Raw genomic sequence first — 20,784 nt, forward strand, 5'->3', positions numbered from 1 at the left:
GGTGCATATGGTTATGTGGCCACATTGTTTAAATAAAAATTAGAGAGGATCTGTGCTCGCCATAATAAAGCATCGGGTTCATATTTTGTTCAAACATGTAAGCTTGCAGTCCGTCGTCAAGGGACCTCAATGTAATATTACATCATGTATAATACAAGTCAACTAAACAAACATATCGCCAATGAACTCGGCCATACAGGCGTCTGACATAAGCCAGTAAGAAAAGTTCTGAAACTTTCAAAAATGATTTCTCAAAGATCTCCACTTAAATGAAAACTTTACTAAATTCCCAGGCCCAATTCATGCCAAGATAAGGACTCAAGAATACAAAGCGGGCCTTGATCTACAGGCAGAGATTCAGATATGGGGGGCTGGGAGGTGAGGAGGAAAGATATCACCAGTGTTGTTAGTCAGTATCAAAAAGACATACTAAGTAGTCCATCCATTTAATGAAAGGAACATTTTATACAACCTCAATGCCAGTTCCACTGCAATGAGCCACTATGCCAGCATATATCCCTGCACATTGCACGTTACACTGAAATATTTAGCCGGAAGGTGCTAAGACTGCAAAGCTCAGACGTCCAAAGGAAAATTGCTATTGCCCACTATTTCAATGCACTAAAGTACCTTGCTCACCATATACAAGCATCCGCACCTTTCTACAGGTATAGTAGTACCAGATATATTCATATGACCATAAGTGAGAGGTTCCTGGGATTAGATGATTATAGAGCGATTTTTATTACTATAATGTGACACTGCATAATTTCCGCAGCTACTAAATGTCCAGTAAAATCAGTACGACCAGGACAATGGCCGGACCCCCAGCCCAATAATAGAGATTATATACTTGACAATTCAGTGACCCCACCTTGCCAAACTCTATGGTGGAGTGTGTGTGTTATAATATAATGAGATATATATATATATATATATATATATATATATATATATATATATATAGGAAATAACACAGTCACAACCAGTGTTACAGACAGACACAAAAGACTTGTACAACACATTGGTACCAGGATAATGTAGAATAATGGTAAGACGCTTGGGAAATGACATTAGTCAATTGGTGTTCATTCTAGCACCCTGCAACTGTCACAACCCTGTGCAGTTCCCCTTTCCTGCTTGGGGTGTCGCTCTCTGCTCGGGAGCTTCTAGCACACTCAGCTGATGCAACAAACTGCTGAAGTACAGACCAGAGTGTGCTGGAAGCACCAGAGCAGAAAGCAACACCCCAGGAACTTGACAGGTACAGGGTCCTAGAATGAACACGAAGTACAATGGCCATCTCTATTTCCAACGTCGGAGCCCCCTCTGCCACAGCCATTAAAAAAGGTGCCTCCGGCACAACAGGATGTCACAGATACAAAGCTGAACCATCTCCAACACACAGGTCATTATTTTAGGTATTCACCTTATTGCACGGTGAGCGGCCCAGCTCCAGATACATGACAGTCATGCGTCAGCCAGGGCTGGAGGTTCTGCGTCCTCCCGGGAGACGAAACGCAACACGACGGGATGAAGAAATTCTGCAAATGACAATGCGGTAATAAATGATTTGGGATTATTTCAGCCTCAGTCCCTTAGTCACATCGGCACAGAATAAACACTCATCCGAGATCCAGATTATACAACTGGGTAAATATTGCTGGAAGATACGGTACACATGTGTTGCTGGCTGGAGATGGTGCACAAACTGTATTAAATTGTTCATACACAGTCCAAACCGCTGCATTTTAATTAGCACGCTGCCTCCACCATCCTCACTTTGATATGGAAATGTCTTCTCCTCTCACATACAGCCTCATGTGCAGAAATCTTTATCTGAGTCATAAAATATAGAGGAGAACCCAATTGCAGCACCTGACCCTTCTGCTTAGAAGTCCCCCCTCCTCACCCCCCTCACTAACCGCCGTGTCACATGAAAAGAATGGATAATACTCAGGGAAAGTTGGAGGAACAATGTGGAGACTTTGTGATTCGAGGGAGATCAATATGAAGTCTCCGCGCTGGGGAAAGTTCAACAAGATTTGTGTTTTCATCCCGGGGAATAAATCAGCACCAAGACTCCTCGTTTCAGCAGTTCAGGTCTCAGCGATAAAGTCGTAGCTGTATCAATCCGATGCTACGTACCTGCTTAATTAGGATTATAGTCATTAATGCCCCAGAGTGAGCTACTAAGTGGTGTATGTAATAATAATTACATTGTAGCATAAAGTAATGTATATTATATATATTGCACAGAATGCAGGAGACCCCAGTGGAGAAATTAATGTGAGGATACAAATTGCTAGGAGGCATCTAGGTCAGAGCGAGAATCACACCGAATAAAAGAAAGTAATACTGTGTAGTTTATCCATACATATGTAATAACCAATACTGAGAATCACAGAATATAAGAACACATGAAGTTGTACTGTGCAGTCAAACAGACATACACAATAAGAACCAACACTGAGAATCACACCGTATAAGAACCAGAGAAGTAGTACTGTGCAGTTACACATACATACAAAATGAGAAACACACAGAATACAAACTAATATTGAGAATCAGAGAAGTAGCACTTTGCAATTATCCACACTAATAGAATATGAAGTAGTACTGTCTGGTTATTCATATATACAGAATAAATATAGAGACTCCCAATATAAGAATCAGAAGTAGTACTGTGAAGTTATCCATATATAAACAATAGAACCAATGCCAAGAATCACAGTGTATAAGAACCACAACAACAATAGTACTGTGCACTTATCAATACATACAGAATAAGACCCAATGCCAAGAATCACAGTGTATAAGAACCAGAGAAGTAGCACTGTGCAATTATCCATACATACATACATACATACATACATAGTGTTCACTCTAGGTCCAGCGTCAGACCTAGAAAGGGGTACTCCTGCGTCCAAAAAGGGGGCGTGATCACAAGAAAAAGGGCGTGTCTTTAAGATGTGCCCCTTTTCACCATTTTTGGGGCGTGCTTGGCACTTACGGACATGCCGGGAAGCCCCCAAAAGTGGTGAAAGGAATATAGATTGCAAGCTCCACTGGGGCAGGGAGTGATGGGAAAGACTGGAGTACCCTCTGTAAAGCGCTGCGGAATAGGTCCGCACTATATAAACAAAGAACTGCCAATAAATAAGTAAATACTGTATAGCATTTCAATATGTACACAAAGGCAAGAAATGATCTGTAGAATGGAAAATCATCCGGAACAAATAATAATGTCATTTCAATACGCCTGGCGACGTTTTATCCAGAAGCCCGTTCACAGCCTGTGAATACTACGGGAGGGGAGACAAGGGGCTGATCGCTGTATATGAAATTACCTTTATTTGTCTGTGTGTTTTTCATAATAGGAGTTGTGAAGAATGTGAGTACTCCCATCCACTCTCCTTTCTACCCATCTGTAAATACTTGAGCAGCCAGTTATCTGCTTTTTATCACGGCCGGTACCTGTCGGTGCCTGATAGACGCCTCACAGAGACATACACTTGACAGAATGTTTCACTTCAAAACCAGCAGCTGATATATTGGGATTTTAGTATTCAGAAGCAGTGACTGCCTAATCTCCAGCCCTGTTTGAAAACATCTGAAAATGTTTTATTTTTATGTTTGTAATGAGATGTTCTGAGAGACGGAATCTTTCCCTGATTATGCAGCAGATTCGCAGAACCCGGAAGGATGACGGCGAGGAGCGGGGATAGCGGCGGCTGGTATGGAGCTGCCAGAATCTGGGTCTGTCAGGTGTGTACCGAGTTCGGGCTACATGTGCCCGTGCCGGCTCCTTATTATACAGATACTGTGCGCCTCAGGGGTGTTGCGGTGCTGTACCTTAGCAGGTAGGTTTTGGCTCGGATTTGGTGACAGTAACGGAACTCTTCTCAATCCACAGAAACCTTCTCTCGCGGATACGAGGAACCCCCATCTCCACTTAGGACTAGGAGTCTAATGACTTTCATTCCACAGCGTCAGGGGCCGAATCTCGCGATACACGACGAGAAAGCGGCTGCGTAGTTCCCCTCATTTGCATGGTGTGCCACTAACAGATAGACAATGCCCACAGCCGTGAACCTGGGGTGAGGATTTTTTTTTTGTGTATTGCAATGAACTCGGGCAGACAATCTGGCTTTATTTAAAACCATTTAGGAGCATGGGGGTTGTTGTGTATATGACTATATAGGTCAGCGTTGGCTAACCTTGACACTCCAGCTGTTATGGAACTACATAACCCAGCATGCACTGCTACAGTTTTGCTATTAGGGCATGCTAAAACTGTGGCAGGGCATGCTGGGATATATAGTTCCACAACAGCTGGAGTGTCATGGTTAGCCAACACTGATATAGGTGAAGGGCTTGCGTTGAATATTACAGAGTGTTGGGTGTTTCCGTGAGTAATCGAGCACTAATACGATTATTTGGAATTGGGGCTCATTGCCTGAATAAGATGCAGATTTAATGGACACGTAAAGGAGAACTGTTCCCAGGTAAACTTGTGCCTCTACACCCACAACGCATTGACGCCCCTACACGGGTCAAACATACAACGATGATACAATTGTTGATGGAGTCGGAAAAAGAAACAGTCTGCAGTTGTAACGTGGAGGCATGACAAAAGGAGGACGCTGTGATATATTAGTGCCATCTTGTGGTCACGTTATCGTGAAAATGATAAACGCTTTACTATACAAAACATAATGGACTTGCAAGAAGAAAACCTTTTTTCATTCGACAAGACAATATCTTTCTTAATTTTGATAAGTATAATACCAGAATGTGTATATAAACACCAGATCAAGTATAGCTGATCCCAAGGCAATAACCACATTTCCCTGGGTCATGTAAGACGGGTACAGTTCATATCGAATGCGGCATGAAAAGGCAGTGCTGGGCTTTGTTTCAGTCTCTCAATAAGTACATTGTATCTCTTTGCTATATGAGGCAGTTTATCTGCACTTAATAATTCACACGTTAGGATCCATGCTGACAGCACCCATCAATTCCTGTTTAGCTGGAGACTGAAGAATATATTTGATCTGTTTATACTCAGTGATCTTTATTTAAAGCCTCGCTGTTTATCACAGTTGTGTTCCCCCATAGTCTGAGCAGTGTATATATCAAACACGACGTACGAACAACATATAATATCTATTCCTTGGTTTGCTACTGTAATAAACCAAAGGGCTGTTTTTTTATATATATATATACATATATATATATATATATATATATATATATATACACACACACATATACTTTAGATTAGTGTCATCCTATATTTCTAATTCATTGAGGGGATAAAGACACAAATTGTGTACACTGGCATGAAACGAAAGGCAGAAATGGCCCCCACCCGAAATAAGATTACAATTTAAAGCTGGGTACACACTGTACAATATATATCGCTCGTACAGCGGACAAATGATATATCCTTCAGTGCATCTGCAGGTGTGTACACGCCATATTTCTGGACGACGTCGGCCACGTAGCAAAGCACATGTGATATATCGTTCAGATATATTGTGGGCTTTGGTCAGGGATAAGCCAAACTTGCCGACATTCAGCTCCCTCCTTCCGGGAGGGAGTTAAAGGTCTGTATACGGCGGGGGCAGTGGCAGGGTGATGATGAAGTATTGGGGGCACAGCCGGGGGCGTGACTTTGCGATCGGGTCATCGTGGCCTCGCCCCCTCTTCACAATGCCGAAATTAACGGCACTGTGAAGCAGGGGGCGGGGGCTACGATGACGAGATTGGATGAATCGCGTCCTCCAGCCCCCCCATCCTTTCCGGGAGGCCGGGAGTGGTACCTGATATTCGGGAGGCTCCCGGCCAAATCAGGAGGGTATGCAAGCCTGCCATAGGCTTATTACAGGAACCGCCTACAATGACATCAACTCGGGCTCCTCTGGTCAGACATCTCAGTCGATCGATTGGTAAATGTGTTTGTACAGACACATACTGTTGGCCGGACGGACGATCCGTCGGCCAAGTGTATATCTTAGAGGTGCAGGAAATAGAGGATACATAAAGTATCGGAGTAACAGTTGTAGCTGATGGTAATGTGATCACCTAGAGACCAGAGGAGACTCCTAAATAAAGGAAGTCATTAACAAATTAAATTAAATAAAAATAAAAAAATAAATACCAAAATAAATAAATAAAAATAATTATTAATAATAATAAAGGATGTCAGTAAATAAATAAAATACCAAAAAAATAAATACAAAAATAAAATAATAATTATTAAAAAGGGCCTGAATAAAAACCATTTTTAATGACTTCCGAAAGGTTTTGCTGGGCTTACCCAGTTTCAGAAACGGAGGTGACCCGGGAAAAACCCAGGACAAGGGTGCAGTGGAAACAGGGTACGATTCGGCCGGGTAAAAAATCCCTGGACAGACCCGGGATTTTGGTGGAAAAGGGGCATTAGACAGTAAAGCTCTTCCGGCATCATGTTTAGGGCAGTTGTTTAAGGCAGTTGACTCCTATGTATAAAAAAAATCAACCCACAAACATTTCTCCAATATAGCCGTAAGATTAAAAGTGTCAATTAGTTTTAAGGCAAAAAAAAAACAAACACCTGGTTTTGCCTTAAAACGAATTGCTGCTATAAATCTAGTAGCTAGATCACCAGAACCAGCAAATCGGAGCCCATTACATTTGGGCCTCTATAACTACTCTGGTGGAGAAGCTCCTCCCTCTTAACCTGGCAGCCCGCTGCAGAGAGGAATGGGGGAAATGTATCAAGCCTTGGAAAGAGATAAAGTGGAGGAATTGCACACAACCAATCATCTACTGTCATTTTTTTTTTAATCATGCTTGATAAATGACAGTTAGAAGCTGATTGGTTGCCATTTCCCTTCAAGGCTTGATACATCTCCCCCTGGATACGAAGTAGGGTATATTTATTTATAAACGCTACACTTATTGCATGCATAGTGTTCATCCGACGATGAGCAGCCATACCTATACAAGCAAGGTCCTATATTAGCTTCACTTCCTATTTAACAAGCTAATAGATTGCACTGGGACTAATTACACTGCTTTCATAATGAAACAATCAGATGTCCTATTATGATGTGATTTCCTGTGTAAGAACCAACTTTGGCCCTGGGCTGAGATATAACTTATGGTTCGTCAATGACTTTGCCCTTTAGTGAAACATCATCCCCTATAACAGTGTTGGCTAACCATGACACTCCAGCTGTTATGGAACTACATAACCCAGCATGCACTGCTACAGTTTTGCTATTAGGGCTTGCTAAAACTGTGGCAGGGCATGCTGGGATATATAGTTCCACAACAGCTGGAGTGTCAAGGTTAGCTAACACTGCCCTATAACATGCCGTACCATACAGAACGAGGAGTCCGTTTAGGTATGGTATGAGGCACAGTATTTGCATTAGGACATCTTGCTCCTGGTGGACCTTTGCTGTGGATCGCGCTGATTTCAGTAGCAATTAACATAACCATTAGGTATAGGACGCTACACAGATATGAATACGCCTCTTCAGTACGGATTTGCACGTGGATAGGTATAAAAACAAATGAGGGGACCTGCACACGGGGGAATGGGTATGATATACCGTCGGCCGCATGGCAGCAGCCCGACAGGAGCAGAGTGCGACGCAGCGGAAGCCCGACAGCGCTGGAAATCCCGATCGTGGATAGGTAAGTATCAACTAACCTAACCTAACCCCCCTAACCCTCCTTAGGGGTGCCTAACCCTAACTTCCCCCCCAAGTGCCTAACCCTAATCCCCCCTCTAAGTACCTAACCCTAACCACCCCCTTCCCCGCTGCCTAAACCTAAGTCCTGCCCGGGGATGCCTAACCCTCCCTCCCCCTAGCCTAACCCTAACCCTCCCGGGGGGGGTGCCTAACCCTAAGTCCCCCCCGGGAGCCCTAAACCTAACCCTCCCCCCCCCTGCGGCTGTCCGCTTGCGGCGCCCGGCATCACTACGGTCGTGATGCCGGGCGCAGGTCTCCCGGCGTCGGGGAAATGCGGGTGTCTACATCCAGACGCCCGGCATTTCACCCTTGCCGGGATAAGACAGTCGGGAAGCCGGCTGCCGGTATATAGGCAGTCGGCTTCCCGATTGCTTCCCCACACGAGACCTGATTCAGCAAGGAAAGCAGTTGCTAATATGCGTGCAGTCGATTGTTGCGTAATGCGCATGCATTGCAGAGCAGGAACTAGCAGTTGCGATCTGAACTGCGATTGCAGAGGGTATGCAGACCCAGAATACAGTGACTGACAGGAAGTGCTGTTTGTAGGTGGTGACGGGGGGGGGGGGTAATGCGAACGCAGGCGTGCCAGTGCGTTGCACAGCGGTGCATAAATCGTGGCCATATGCAGCCTGAGATCTCATAGCGTACGCTGAAGCTAGCAATTCCTGAGTGAGGTCTGACCTGCCTTAACTGTGCGTATGGGTCCGATGTTACCGATTCATTTGCTATGTTGCCCAAGTATGCGGATGTGTGCGAGGGGAAGTGGGCGTCCTTGTGTTAGGCTATGATCGCAATGTGAATGCAATTAATTGCATGTCACCGCTGATATTAGCTGAATAGCGATCCTTGCTGAATCAGGCCCACACTGTACACAAGTGGCAGTGTGCAGTTGGACTGAAAAACGGAATTAAATAAAGTAAAAAAAAAAAAAAATTTAAAGATTTAAAGCCCTAGAACTATTCCTGAAACCAGGAACAGCTGGCAGAGAAGCATCAGTCTGTCCATAAATATACATGAATAATGGTTTTCTTGTCTCTGTAAAACTAACTTTAACCCGCCATACATTGTGATTACTAGGAAATCTGACAGCCAAGCCAAAAACCTGAGAAAGCGCTGTAATAAACCTGATGCAACGGGACCAAAACTGAAAGTCCTGGAGGGATAAGGGACCAAAACTGAAAGTCCTGAGGGTCATTTGTCCCTGCTACGGCTGGTCCTTCACTGGTCTCCGGGACATTGTGTTCATCCTGGCTCACACAATGAGAGGATGCATCACCGTCAGCTCATTAATTCCCATTCTACCACTATGACCAAACGCCTGTGAAATGTTACAACAGCAGAATAGCAGCAACGCCTCCGAAATGTTCCATTAGCGGAGGCAGAATGAGCGTCCCGGGACTTTCTCTACCATGTGATATTCGGGATCATTTGACAATCCTGCACAAAGTGCCTGCCAGTTACAGGTAACACAGGATATTACGGTTCTCCCTGCAGATCACACAGCTGACCCCACTCGAGGAAAGGGGTAAGTAAATAGCGCTAGGACCTCACCTATTCCTGCAGCTACATGCAGGTCTCGTAGTGTGAGGTTCCCAGCACTTACCTCATTACAGACTATCTTGCCCAAAAGTAAATCCCAAAGCCTCTCTGTAATCTTACCCTGCCCTCGCCCACAGGCAGGGAAGGAGTTAATACCGCACATTGCTGCTGGAATTGGTGACAACATGGAAGGAAGACACAATACGCTGCTTTTTTTTATTAACAAGGCCTAATAGTTTTACCAGGCAGCCACTTGTGTCCTGAGGGCAGAGCATTGTTGGTGATCCTTGTTTTTCTATTATAACATGCTTCCAGGAACGTGTAATAAACTTATACAAGAGCTATAAATGCTTCAGATGAACTGCCACTAGCACAGAAAGCTGCTAATAACAGAGACACAGAAGGAGACAATGTGTGCTGGGAATAAATGGGATCACAGGAGACTGGCTCAGCCTGTGCATTCTGCACGGGGAAGGTGGTGGGTCTCACTAACTACTGACAGCAGCGATCCTGTGTACATGTTTATAGGAGTCAGTCACTTATCTAGAAATATTAATAAAACTGTCAAGGTTAATTTGAATGCGGTTTCCTAAAGGGGGAAGCACAAACCAACTGATTTTATCTATCCTATTCACTTCCCTCTCTCATCGCTTCCTGCAATCATTCCTGCTTTCCATCATACACATCATTCCATCCATCATCCAATCATTCCTGCTTTCCATCATACACATCATTCCATCCATCACTCCATAATCCAATCATTCCTGCTTTCCATCATGCACATCATTCCATCCATCACTCCATAATCCAATCATTCCTGCTTTCCATCATACACATCATTCCATCCATCACTCCATAATCCAATCATTCCTGCTTTCCCTCATATACTGTCATTCCCTCTGCCATCCAAACATTCTTGCATTCCATATACTGTCATTCCATCCATCATCCAATCATTCCTGCTTTCCATCATATACTGTCCTTCCCTCCATCATCCAATCATTCATCCTTTCCATCATCCAATCATTCCTGCTTTCCATCATATACTGTCCTTCCCTCCATCATCCAATCATTCCTGCTTTCCATCATATACTGGTCGTTCCCTCCATAAGCCAATCATTCCTGCTTTCCATCATATGCGGTCATTCCCTCCATCATCCAATCATTCCTACTTTCCATCATATACGGTCATTCCCTCCATCATATAATCATTCCTACTTTCCATCCTATACCGTCATAACGTCCTTCTTTCCATCACTCCAACCTCCAATCATTCCCGCTTTCCATCCTATACGGTCATAACGTCCTTCTTTCCATCACTCCAACCATTCCTGCTTTCCATCATGCACGTAGTACCGTCCTTCTCTCTATCATTCCTGCTTTCCATCATATACCATCATCCCGTCCTTCCCTCCATTATCCAATCATACTTGCCTTCCATCATAGACATCATTCCATCCTTTCCTCTATCACCCAATCATTCCTGCTATCCATCATATACTCCATCATTCACCCATCTCCATCACTCCAATCATTCCTGCTTTCCATCATAGGTCATTCGGTCCTTCTCTCCATCCTCCAATCATTCCTGCTTTCCATCATTCACCCATCTCCATCACTCCATTCTCCAATCCTTCCTGCTTTCCATCATACGGTCATTCTCTCCACCCTCCAATTATTCCCGCTTTCCATCATTTACTCCATCATCCCATCCTTCCCTCCCAATTTCCACTGTATATTCCATCCTCTCATCCTTCTGTCCATTGCTCTGGATTTCTACAGTGTACTCCATCATCCCATCCTTCCACCAGCCAATCATTCCTCCTGCCCATCATCGCATCCTTCCCTTTCCAAGGCCTTCATCTAATCATTCCTACTGCGTGCTACGCCAGTCCATATTATCCCACATCACTTCTCCCTCTGATCTATCCTGTGTTCCTTCATTTATTCCATCATTACACCTTTACCTCCAATCATTCCATGTATAGTTCCTGTCATATCTTCCCTTCCATCATTCATTTCTCCATCTACAATGTCTAACTGTTATGAGTTAATTACCTTCTTCCTTCCTTTCCCTCTATACTAACGCACAAACTGTTTTCTTTCCATCTCTAACTTAATGCCTCGCTGTTTATGACACTGTATCCTTGCTTTTCCCCAGTATGTAGAGAGAGGCCTTTGTAAGTCAGGACATTACAAGATACCCACATTCCCAAAAAATTATTTCAATAACCAGTAGATATGTCTAGGTATTCATCAGTACATGTATCTCTAGATTATACATAATACCCGTGCTCATTACTCCGACACTGCATATATCATACTGTACCGGGAAAAATATTTAGGGAAAGTCTATAAAACTATACAATGATGGTGTGAAACCAATAAATACATACACACAGACTTCTATACATATGCAGATAATTATGTACAGTCACTTTATAGAACATGGATATACATACGTACAGTCTGAGAACACATTGCATTCCACCTACATATAGGTCACAAACGGCTGGATTATAAATACATGAATACAGGTGAAATGCAACTTATTTATAGTGACAATGTGCATTAGAGGTGTCCTATAAAGTCAGTCCCTACATTTTATACGAATGACCCATGTCCCAGCATAATCACCAGCGTGCTACAACTGGGGACAAATACAGTAATAAAACACAACTGGGTAATAGACAGAGGTGAGAGAGTGCTGCTCGCAAGCTCACAATCTATAGGATAAATTCATTACACGCTATCTACAATGTGCACTGACAGATTACACATCACAGCTATAGGAATTCAGAATGTATCTACAATAAAAATATATGAATGTAACGCCAGACGATAAAAAAACAAATAGCGCCTGTTTGCTGCCAAGTATTCCCATGCACAGATTTGTCAGTCACGTACAGTAGCATAATATATATATATATATATATATATATATATATACACACACACTCACATACACATATACATACATACACACAAGGCTCAGTTATTGTTTTGCATTACCCGGTTTGCCACACACATATTCCATTTAGAAGGATACCTCTCTGCTTCCACACTGGCGCCCACCCAGCCCACCTCCATCCCTACCTGTGCCCACCACAGCTCGGCAAGATACAGACCAGGTCGGTGCAGCCAGCACGTTATCAGTACAGAACAATCTATAAAGACAGCGAAATCTGAGACAGATACAACACTGACATTCCTGCAGCCCTCTCTGTAAATGTGAAATAATTGTTAGCACCACATTAACCCCTTCACTGCCAGGGCACAGCAGAGGGCCGGCGCACAAAGCAGCAGAACCTGGCTTGATGGGGAAATTGGAATATCTATAATTTTGGAATACCAGGGAGTACGTCTTTGAAAAACCAGGGAGTGCTATATTATATAATATATATATATATATATATATATAGATATAGACACACACATATACATACACACACATATGCACGCACTTTTTATTAGTTTTAGTTTTTTCTCTCAGACAAATCTCTCCTGATCTGTTCAGGAAAGAACGGTTGTTTAAATCACGTTTCCAAAAAAACACCACCTGAATATTCCCCAGCATTGGAATAAAACAGAGCCCACTTCCCTGCTAGGTGACCGGACTAGGTAGAAACAGAGACCCTAGGAAGCTACTGACCCCGCTGCTCTATTTGCAATATTTTTAACACATTCACGTCCTCCCTGCCATGTGCCTGGGGGGGTCACGGAATAGTTAATGATGCGGCACAGGCTGGTAATTTCCTTGGGAGACACATTAAAGCCAGCAGCAGTCGACAGAACATAGGGAGTGTGACATACCTAGAATGTAACGTTCTTTGTGCTAAACTGATCCTAAAAGGTTTTCCTGCAGAGCTGAGAATTGCTGCAGAATTTGCCAGGAGATGGATCACAATCCCTATACATGTATTAACTGGAACCCGGACAAACGCGTCTTTCACCCTCCATCAAGCCGGGCAACTTCCACCCTAAAGTCCGCAAATGAGAAACTTCTGCCACTCCAAAAAATAAATAAATAAAAAAAATTTGCAGAGGGAAGAAAAAATAAAACAGACGACAAAGTGCTCAAGAGATAAGTCACAGATCTACAAAATAAAAAAACACAACAGTATAATTTGCATCAAAGGCCTCTGCAAACAGCGCCATTCAGCATCTTTTTATTTACATGTATCATAAATAAAAAGCGCATTATGCCTGCGGCCAAGGGGAGAGCCGCTTTCATTTTATCTCTCCCTAGCTAACAAAAAAGGATCTTTGTATCACCCCCCCCCCCAATCTCTTCACTGTCTATTCTAAATTTGACTCCACAGTTTAAGTCGTTGAACGGGCTAATTCTGAATACAGGCTATTGAGAGAGGACGAACACAAGTATATCCCAGTTTAGCAGTGGATACACTTCGCTGAATTGGCAGTCTAATTTTAAATGTGGCATTTTAAAGCCCCTCACAGAGCGAGTGCCACCTTACCTTATGAGGGAACTTCTAGCACACCAACTGTTGAAAACAAAATACCATTACAGGATCAGCTTTACCCTGCACAGGCCCAGGCCAAAGGGATTCTTTTACACATGCAGGCTTCCTCACTTAACACAAGAATGCATTCGAACTTATAAAAGTTTTGTATGGCAAAATGCTGGAGCGTGATCCGCTCGTCTTCAGTTACAATTGACTGTCTTACACGCAGGAAAATCCGGACTATAATAAAAAAAAAAATAATAATAAAAAATAAAAAAAAAACCAACAACAATAAATGATTAAATAAAATAAATCAACGGGGAGAATTTATCATCTGCCGATCTGAACGGTGTCTAGATAAACCCACGTCTAGATGTGAGATTAAGAGAATAATTAATTCAAGGGTTTTTTTTTTTTTTAAATAAGGTAAATCAGCAACAGTCCATTAAGTGGAGTAATTTTGTGAAATTCTAACAATCCTTATTTTTCCTGGATGACAATTAAATACAATTTGAATGCATCACCTAATAGCAAGGATCTTGAAAATTAAATAAAAAAAAAAAAAAAATAGTGAAAGTGTTCTTCTTCAGGATGACGAAATTAGAAAACAGCAATGTAATAAGATAACTATTCAAATAATAAATGAAAGCAAATCTAAGAAAAATCAGACTGAAGAAGTTAGGCAGTACTGAGCCGGTTGGTGAAGTGTTTGAACATACACAATAATGGTCTTATCAATACAGGACAGGATGTTCTTAGCCTTTTATCTGGTAAATTCTCAAGGACGGTATGGAGGATACACCCCGAGGAGTGTATTAATCTGTGGCCCCCAGACACAGTAATACACAGCGACAGCAGCCACAACAGCCGGGTTGTGTTGTTCCTCTATTGTCCTCAGAAAACCTGTGAAAAAGTACCCAATAAAAAGAGGATCAGATCAGGGCTGGGCGACCTGTGGGTCTATACACAGCATAAAGCAATGTGCAGCTCCACGCAGAAAGGGCGGCCTCACCTAATCACACGTAATTTACTCCCGAAATTAGCCCAGGACAATGAGAATACAGGACATCAATATCTCAAATCACTTCCAACAAGCCCAAGCATAGAAATGTATTTACCAGCTCCTGCACATGGTAAAGTCAGATTATGTCGTTGAGATGAAAAGCCGACAGACCTTATATTCCTGAGTTATTCCACTCACTATAAATTACAAAATGACCAGAAATAAATACTGTAAAGGAACTTCACAAGGTAGGTTACCTGCCTGATGTAAATACAAAGATCTTGCAGTAGTGCTTCAAGAATAAGCATAATGCATACATCATACAAATGATAGCGATAGAGAGATAGAACAGACAGACAGACATAAACTAGGAATATTATCCTGGATAAGAGTTACCTATTGCAAGGACCAGGCATTAATGTCATTATTATATTTAGCCACAAACAGAACTGTTCTATTAAACCAATGTAAGACAACAACTCATAACAGACCCCTCTGCATCGCCAGCAACCATAAAATGCCACCAAGTACGACACCAACATAGGTAAAGCTGTAATTATAGAGGGGGCACCAGATTAGAGCCAATAACCTGATCAATGAGACATCAATGCCATGCAGCCGGCAGGATACATGATAGGTGTACAAGCAATGTATGTCATGATAACGGAGAGACAATACAGTGTTGTGAAACAATCAGCCACAGTCACTTACTGTGCACACAGCAGGCAGGAGGCTCCGGGGACAGATTGGCAGTGCACAGCAGCCCCAGGCTCAGGCTCTGGGACAATTTATGGGTTAAGCATTCTTTTAAGGTCAGTTTCCATGAGCTGCAGTGGAAGCAGAAGACAGAGGGGAGAATCCGGATCAGTGCAGCTCCTGTGCCATCCCGGGAGCCGCTCCTCACTCCGGAGCAATAAGACAGAGGGCTGCACTTTGCTTTTTTATCATGTCAAGTTGGGGAGTGAGATGGGTCTGAAAGTTTCCGTAGAACTTTATCAGCGGCTGCTGCCTGGGAGATAACGCAGCGGGGACTGATCTCTGGCGCCCCCCTGCGGCCAGACAGGGAAATGCTCCCCGGGAGCTGCAAAGTGCAAAACCTACCGGGACCGTGCAGACCTACCTGACAGGGGGCAGATCCAGCAGGGGCAGGATGCGGGCGCAGATCCAGCAGGGGCAGACTGCGGGATTACTGTATATGCTCTGCTGAGACAAGCATAGGGCAGGGGGATGGCTGGCTTTAGTTACCCCCCTTCAGCTCTCCACGTGTCTCGCAAGGTACACGCACACCCACAGAGGAGATAATCACGCAGGACAGGGAAGAGGGGGGAGGTTGTGTATAGCCCCAGCAGGTGACAGGGTAGGTACTGGACAATCCCCCTATTACCTCCTAGCTGCAGTGACACAGGGTGATGGAGCCCCCGGTCGCTGGAGGAAGTTTACCCCTGACACACGGCTCTGAGGCGTCAGACAGTTTGGGGGTCTTGGGGAGTCTGTCACTCCGTGAAGGGGCTGAGAGCGGCCATGTAAGTATTCTAAGCATTTCCCGGCGTGCAACATCCGAAAGTGAGTGGCCGGGCCATGGTTCTTAACACTCCCCCTCCCAGCTCCAGGGGAGGGGGCTGCTGGAGACTGGGGTAATAACAGGGGAGGGAGCTGCTCTTCAGGAGACCGGGGTAATAACGGGGGAGGTGACTGCAGCAATAACAGGAAGGGGCTGCACTGCAGAAGACTGGGGTAATATCAAGGAAGGGAGTAGCTCTTCAGGAGACCGGGGTAATAACAGGGGAGGTGGCTGCAGGAGACTGGGGTAATAACAAGGAAGGGGACTGCACTGCAGGAGACCGGGGTAATAACAGGGGAGGTGCCTGCACTGCAGGAGACTGGGGTAATAACAGGGGAGGTACCTGCACTGCAGGAGACTGGGGTAATAACAGGGGAGGTGGCTGCAGGAGAATGGGGCAATAACAGGGAAGGGGCTGCATTGCAGAAGACTGGAGTAATAACAGGGGAGGGGGCTGCTGGAGACTGGGGTAATAACAGGGAATGGAGCTGCCCTGCAGGAGACTGGGGTAATAACAGGGGAGGTGGCTGCAGGAGAATGGGGCAATAACAGGGAAGGGGCTGCATTGCAGAAGACTGGAGTGATAACAGGGGAGGGGGCTGCTGGAGACTGGGGTAATAACAGGGAATGGAGCTGCCCTGCAGGAGACTGGGGTAATAACAGGGGAGGTGGCTGCAGGAGAATGGGGCAATAACAGGGAAGGGGCTGCATTGCAGAAGACTGGAGTAATAACAGGGGAGGGGGCTGCTGGAGACTGGGGTAATAACAGGGGAGGAGCTGCTCTTCAGGAGACTGGGGTAATAACGGGGGAGGTGACTGCAGCAATAACAGGGAAGGGGCTGCACTGCAGAAGAGTGGGGTAATATCAAGGAAGGGAGTAGCTCTTCAGGAGACCGGGGTAATAACAGGGGAGGTGGCTGCAGGAGACTGGGGTAATAACAAGGAAGGGGGCTACACTGCAGGAGACCGGGGTAATAACAGGGGAGGTGCCTGCACTGCAGGAGACTGGGGTAATAACAGGGGAGGTACCTGCACTGCAGGAGACTGGGGTAATAACGGGAGGTGGCTGCAGGAGAATGGGGCAATAACAGGGAAGGGGCTGCATTGCAGAAGACTGGAGTAATAACAGGGGAGGGGGCTGCTGGAGACTGGGGCAATAACAGGGAAGTGAGCTGCCATGCAGGAGACTGGGGTAATAACAGGGAAGGGAGCTACTCTTCAGGGGACCGGGGTATTAACAGGGGAGGTGGCTGCAGGAGAATGGGGCAATAACAGGGAAGGGGGCTACACTGCAGAAGACTGGGGTAATAACAAGGAAGGGGGCTGCCCTTCAGGAGACTGGGGTAATAACAGGGGAGGTGGCTGAAGGAGACTGGGGTAATAACGGGAGGTGGCTGCAGGAGACTGGGGTAATAACAGGGGAGGTGGCTGCAGGAGAATGCAGCAATAACAGGGATGGGGCTGCACTGCAGAAGACTGGGGTAATAACAAGGAAGGGAGTAGCTCTTCAGGAGACTGGGGTAATAACAGGGGGTGGGGCTGCAGGAGACTGGGGTAATAACAAGGGAGGGAGCTTCCCTGCTGAAGACTAGTTATAACAGGAAAGGGGGCTGGGGTAATAACAGGGGAGGTGGCTGTACTGCAGGAAACTGGGGTAATAACAGGGGAGGTGGCTGCACTGCAGGAGACTGGGGTAATAACAGGGGAAGGGCTTCAGGAGACGGGTAATAACTTGAGGGGCTACACTGCAGAAGACTGGGGTATTAACAAGGGGGGCTGCAGGAGATTGTGGTAACAGCAGAGGAGGGGTATACATGAGACTGAGGTAATAAAAGGGAAAGGGACTGATATAGACTGGGGTAATACCGAGAGGGGGCTGCACTGCAGGAGACTAGTGTAATATCAGAGGAGGGGGCTGCAGGAGACTGGGGTAATAGCAGGGGAGGGGGCTGCAGGAGATTGGTGTAATAGCAGGGGATGAGGTTGCACAGACACTGGGGTAATAACAGATGAGGGGTATGCTACAGAATGGGATACCAGGGGATGGGGCTGCAGTAGACTAGGGTAATAACAGGTGAAAAGGGCTGCATAGAGACTGGGGTAATAACAGGCGAGGGGGCTACAAGATACTGGGGTAATATGGGAGGAGGCTGCAAGAGACTGGGGTAATAGCAAGGATGAAGGCTGCAAGAGACTGGGGTAATAACGGGAGGGGGCTGCAGGAAAGTGGGGTAATAGCAGGTGAGGGGGCTGCAGGAGACTACGGAAATAACAGGAGGGGTTGCAGGAGAAAGGGGAAATTGCAGAGAACGGGCTGCAGGAGACTGCTGTAATAGCATGGGAGAAACTGCAAGAGACTGGGGTAATAACAGGGTAGGGTGTCGCATGAGACTGGGGTAATAGCAAGGGGTGCTGCAGGAGAGTGATTTAAAACAGAGGAGGAGGCCTTTAGACCAGGGTAATAGCAAAGGGAGCTGCAGTAGACTACGTCAATAACGGAAGGGGGGTGCAGGAGACGGGGGCAATAACGGGAACGGACTGCAGGAGACTGGGGTAATAGAAAGGGAAGGGTCTGCAGTAGACGAGGGTAATGGATGTAGTAACAGGAGTTGGGGGCAATAAGAGAGAAGAGGAGGCTGCAGGACACTGGAGTAATAAGAGAAGAGGGGGATACAAGACACCTGGAGTAACTAGAGAGAGGATCACAGTAGGATGGGGAAATATGGAAGGAGCGGGACACAGGATTAATAAAGGGAGGAGGGGGTCATAAACTTCAGAATGGGGTAAAAAAAAGACAGGAGGGGGCACAGACTGAACAAATCAATGGTTAATGAAAGAAAATATGGCAATAATGGGACAATAATCAATAAAAGTAGGAACAATAACATTAAGTGGGCACAAAACGTAAAGAAACGAAGGAGGTAGGTAGGTGCAGATTCGCTAGATTAGGGTTAATAAGTACGGGTGGGGGGGGGTGATAAAGGGAAAGGGGTACACGACGGATACTAGGTGGGTTATAGAGAATAAGGAGTTAATAGTAATATGAAGTCAACTGCAGAAGTAGTCACGGAGCCAGATTAGGTAGATTAAGATTTTGTACTGAGGGACAATAGTCGGGACAGTTTGTAGTAACGCCAACAAAAGTCAGGTAACACGGACTGTAGAAGTCTGGGTTCGGGCTAGCCCCCCAATATTCGATGATAGTAGGAAGAGTCTGATCTCCTAATACCCATGACTGTTACATTGTATCCTCCGACCACATACTATACCCGGGATTGTTACTGGTATCTAATATACTTAGGGACTGTTACATAGTATCCCCTAATAATTATACCCCGGGACTGTTACATTGTATACCCTGATCTAATACTTATACCCAGGGACTGTTACATTGTATCCCCTGATCTAATACTTATACCCAGGGACTGTTACATTGTATCCCCTGATCTAATATTTATACCCAGGGACTGTTACATTGTATCCCCTGATCTAATACTTATACCCAGGGACTTTTACATTGTATCCCCTGATCTGATATTTATACCCAGGGACTGTTTCATAACTTATACCCCGGGACTGTTACATTGTATCCCCTTATTTAATATTTATACCCAGGGACTGTTACATTGTAAGCCCCTGATCTAAAACTCATACCTCTGGACTGTTACATTGTATCTCGTGTCATAATATTTATGCCGGGACTGTTACATTTTATCCTATGTAATAATACCTATATCCCTGAACTGTTATATCCCCTGCCATAATATTTATACCCCGGGACTGTTACATTGTATCACATGTCATAATACTTATACCCCCGGCACTGTTACATTGTATCCCCTGATCTAATACTTATACCCCGGTTATCATCCTCTGATCTAATACTTATACCCGGCACTGTTACATATACAGTGTCTCCTGCCATAATACTTATACCCCGGGATTGTTACATAGTATATTCTGTCATAATACTTATACCCCGGGACTGTTATAGTGTATCCCCTGAGCTAATACTTATATCCCGGGACTGTTATATTGTATCCCCTGAGCCAATACTTATATCCCGGGACTGTTACATTGTATCCCCTGAGCTAATACTTATATCCCGGCACTGTTACATTGTATTTGTCTTAATTCTTATACCTGGACTGTCCTATGTCATAATACTTGCACCCCTGGACTGTTATATCCCTGAACTGTTATAACCCGTCACTATACTTATACCCGGGACTGTTACATTTCATCCGGTGATCTAATACCGACACGCGGGACTATTACATACGCCAGATACTTCTCAACGCAGAAGATGACTGAACAGTACAGGACAAACCCTAATATTACGATACAATAAGTATACAAATAAACAATACTATCATATAAATACTTTGGGAGAGACACTAAAAGTTCTCCCCGAAACAGATTTTAGCTTATTTTATCTGATGTAACATTATATTAAAGGAGCTA

General features: G+C 44.7%; 1 protein-coding gene across 12 annotated transcripts in view; it reads right to left on the reverse strand.

Moving 5' to 3' along the window:
- SOX6 (SRY-box transcription factor 6) overlaps window positions 1-16,364 on the reverse strand; it is a 448,338-nt gene extending 431,974 nt beyond the window's left edge. For 3 of the 12 annotated variants that reach the window (XM_088450327.1, XM_088450324.1, XM_088450321.1), the window contains exon 1: window positions 16,144-16,364. The gene's annotated coding sequence lies outside the window, so the exon portion shown is untranslated. Of the gene's footprint in view, window positions 1-15,348; window positions 15,378-15,470; window positions 15,686-15,879; window positions 15,998-16,143 lie in introns of those variants that run through there. The other 9 variants (XM_088450331.1, XM_088450326.1, XM_088450325.1 and 6 more) reach the window with 6 other exon arrangements.
- Between the last annotated feature and the right edge of the window lie 4,420 nt (window positions 16,365-20,784).

This window comes from Taudactylus pleione, unplaced genomic scaffold, assembly GCF_031769625.1.
Source record: "Taudactylus pleione unplaced genomic scaffold, aTauple2 ptg000515l, whole genome shotgun sequence".
In the NCBI taxonomy this organism is placed as follows: Eukaryota; Metazoa; Chordata; class Amphibia; order Anura; family Myobatrachidae; genus Taudactylus; species Taudactylus pleione.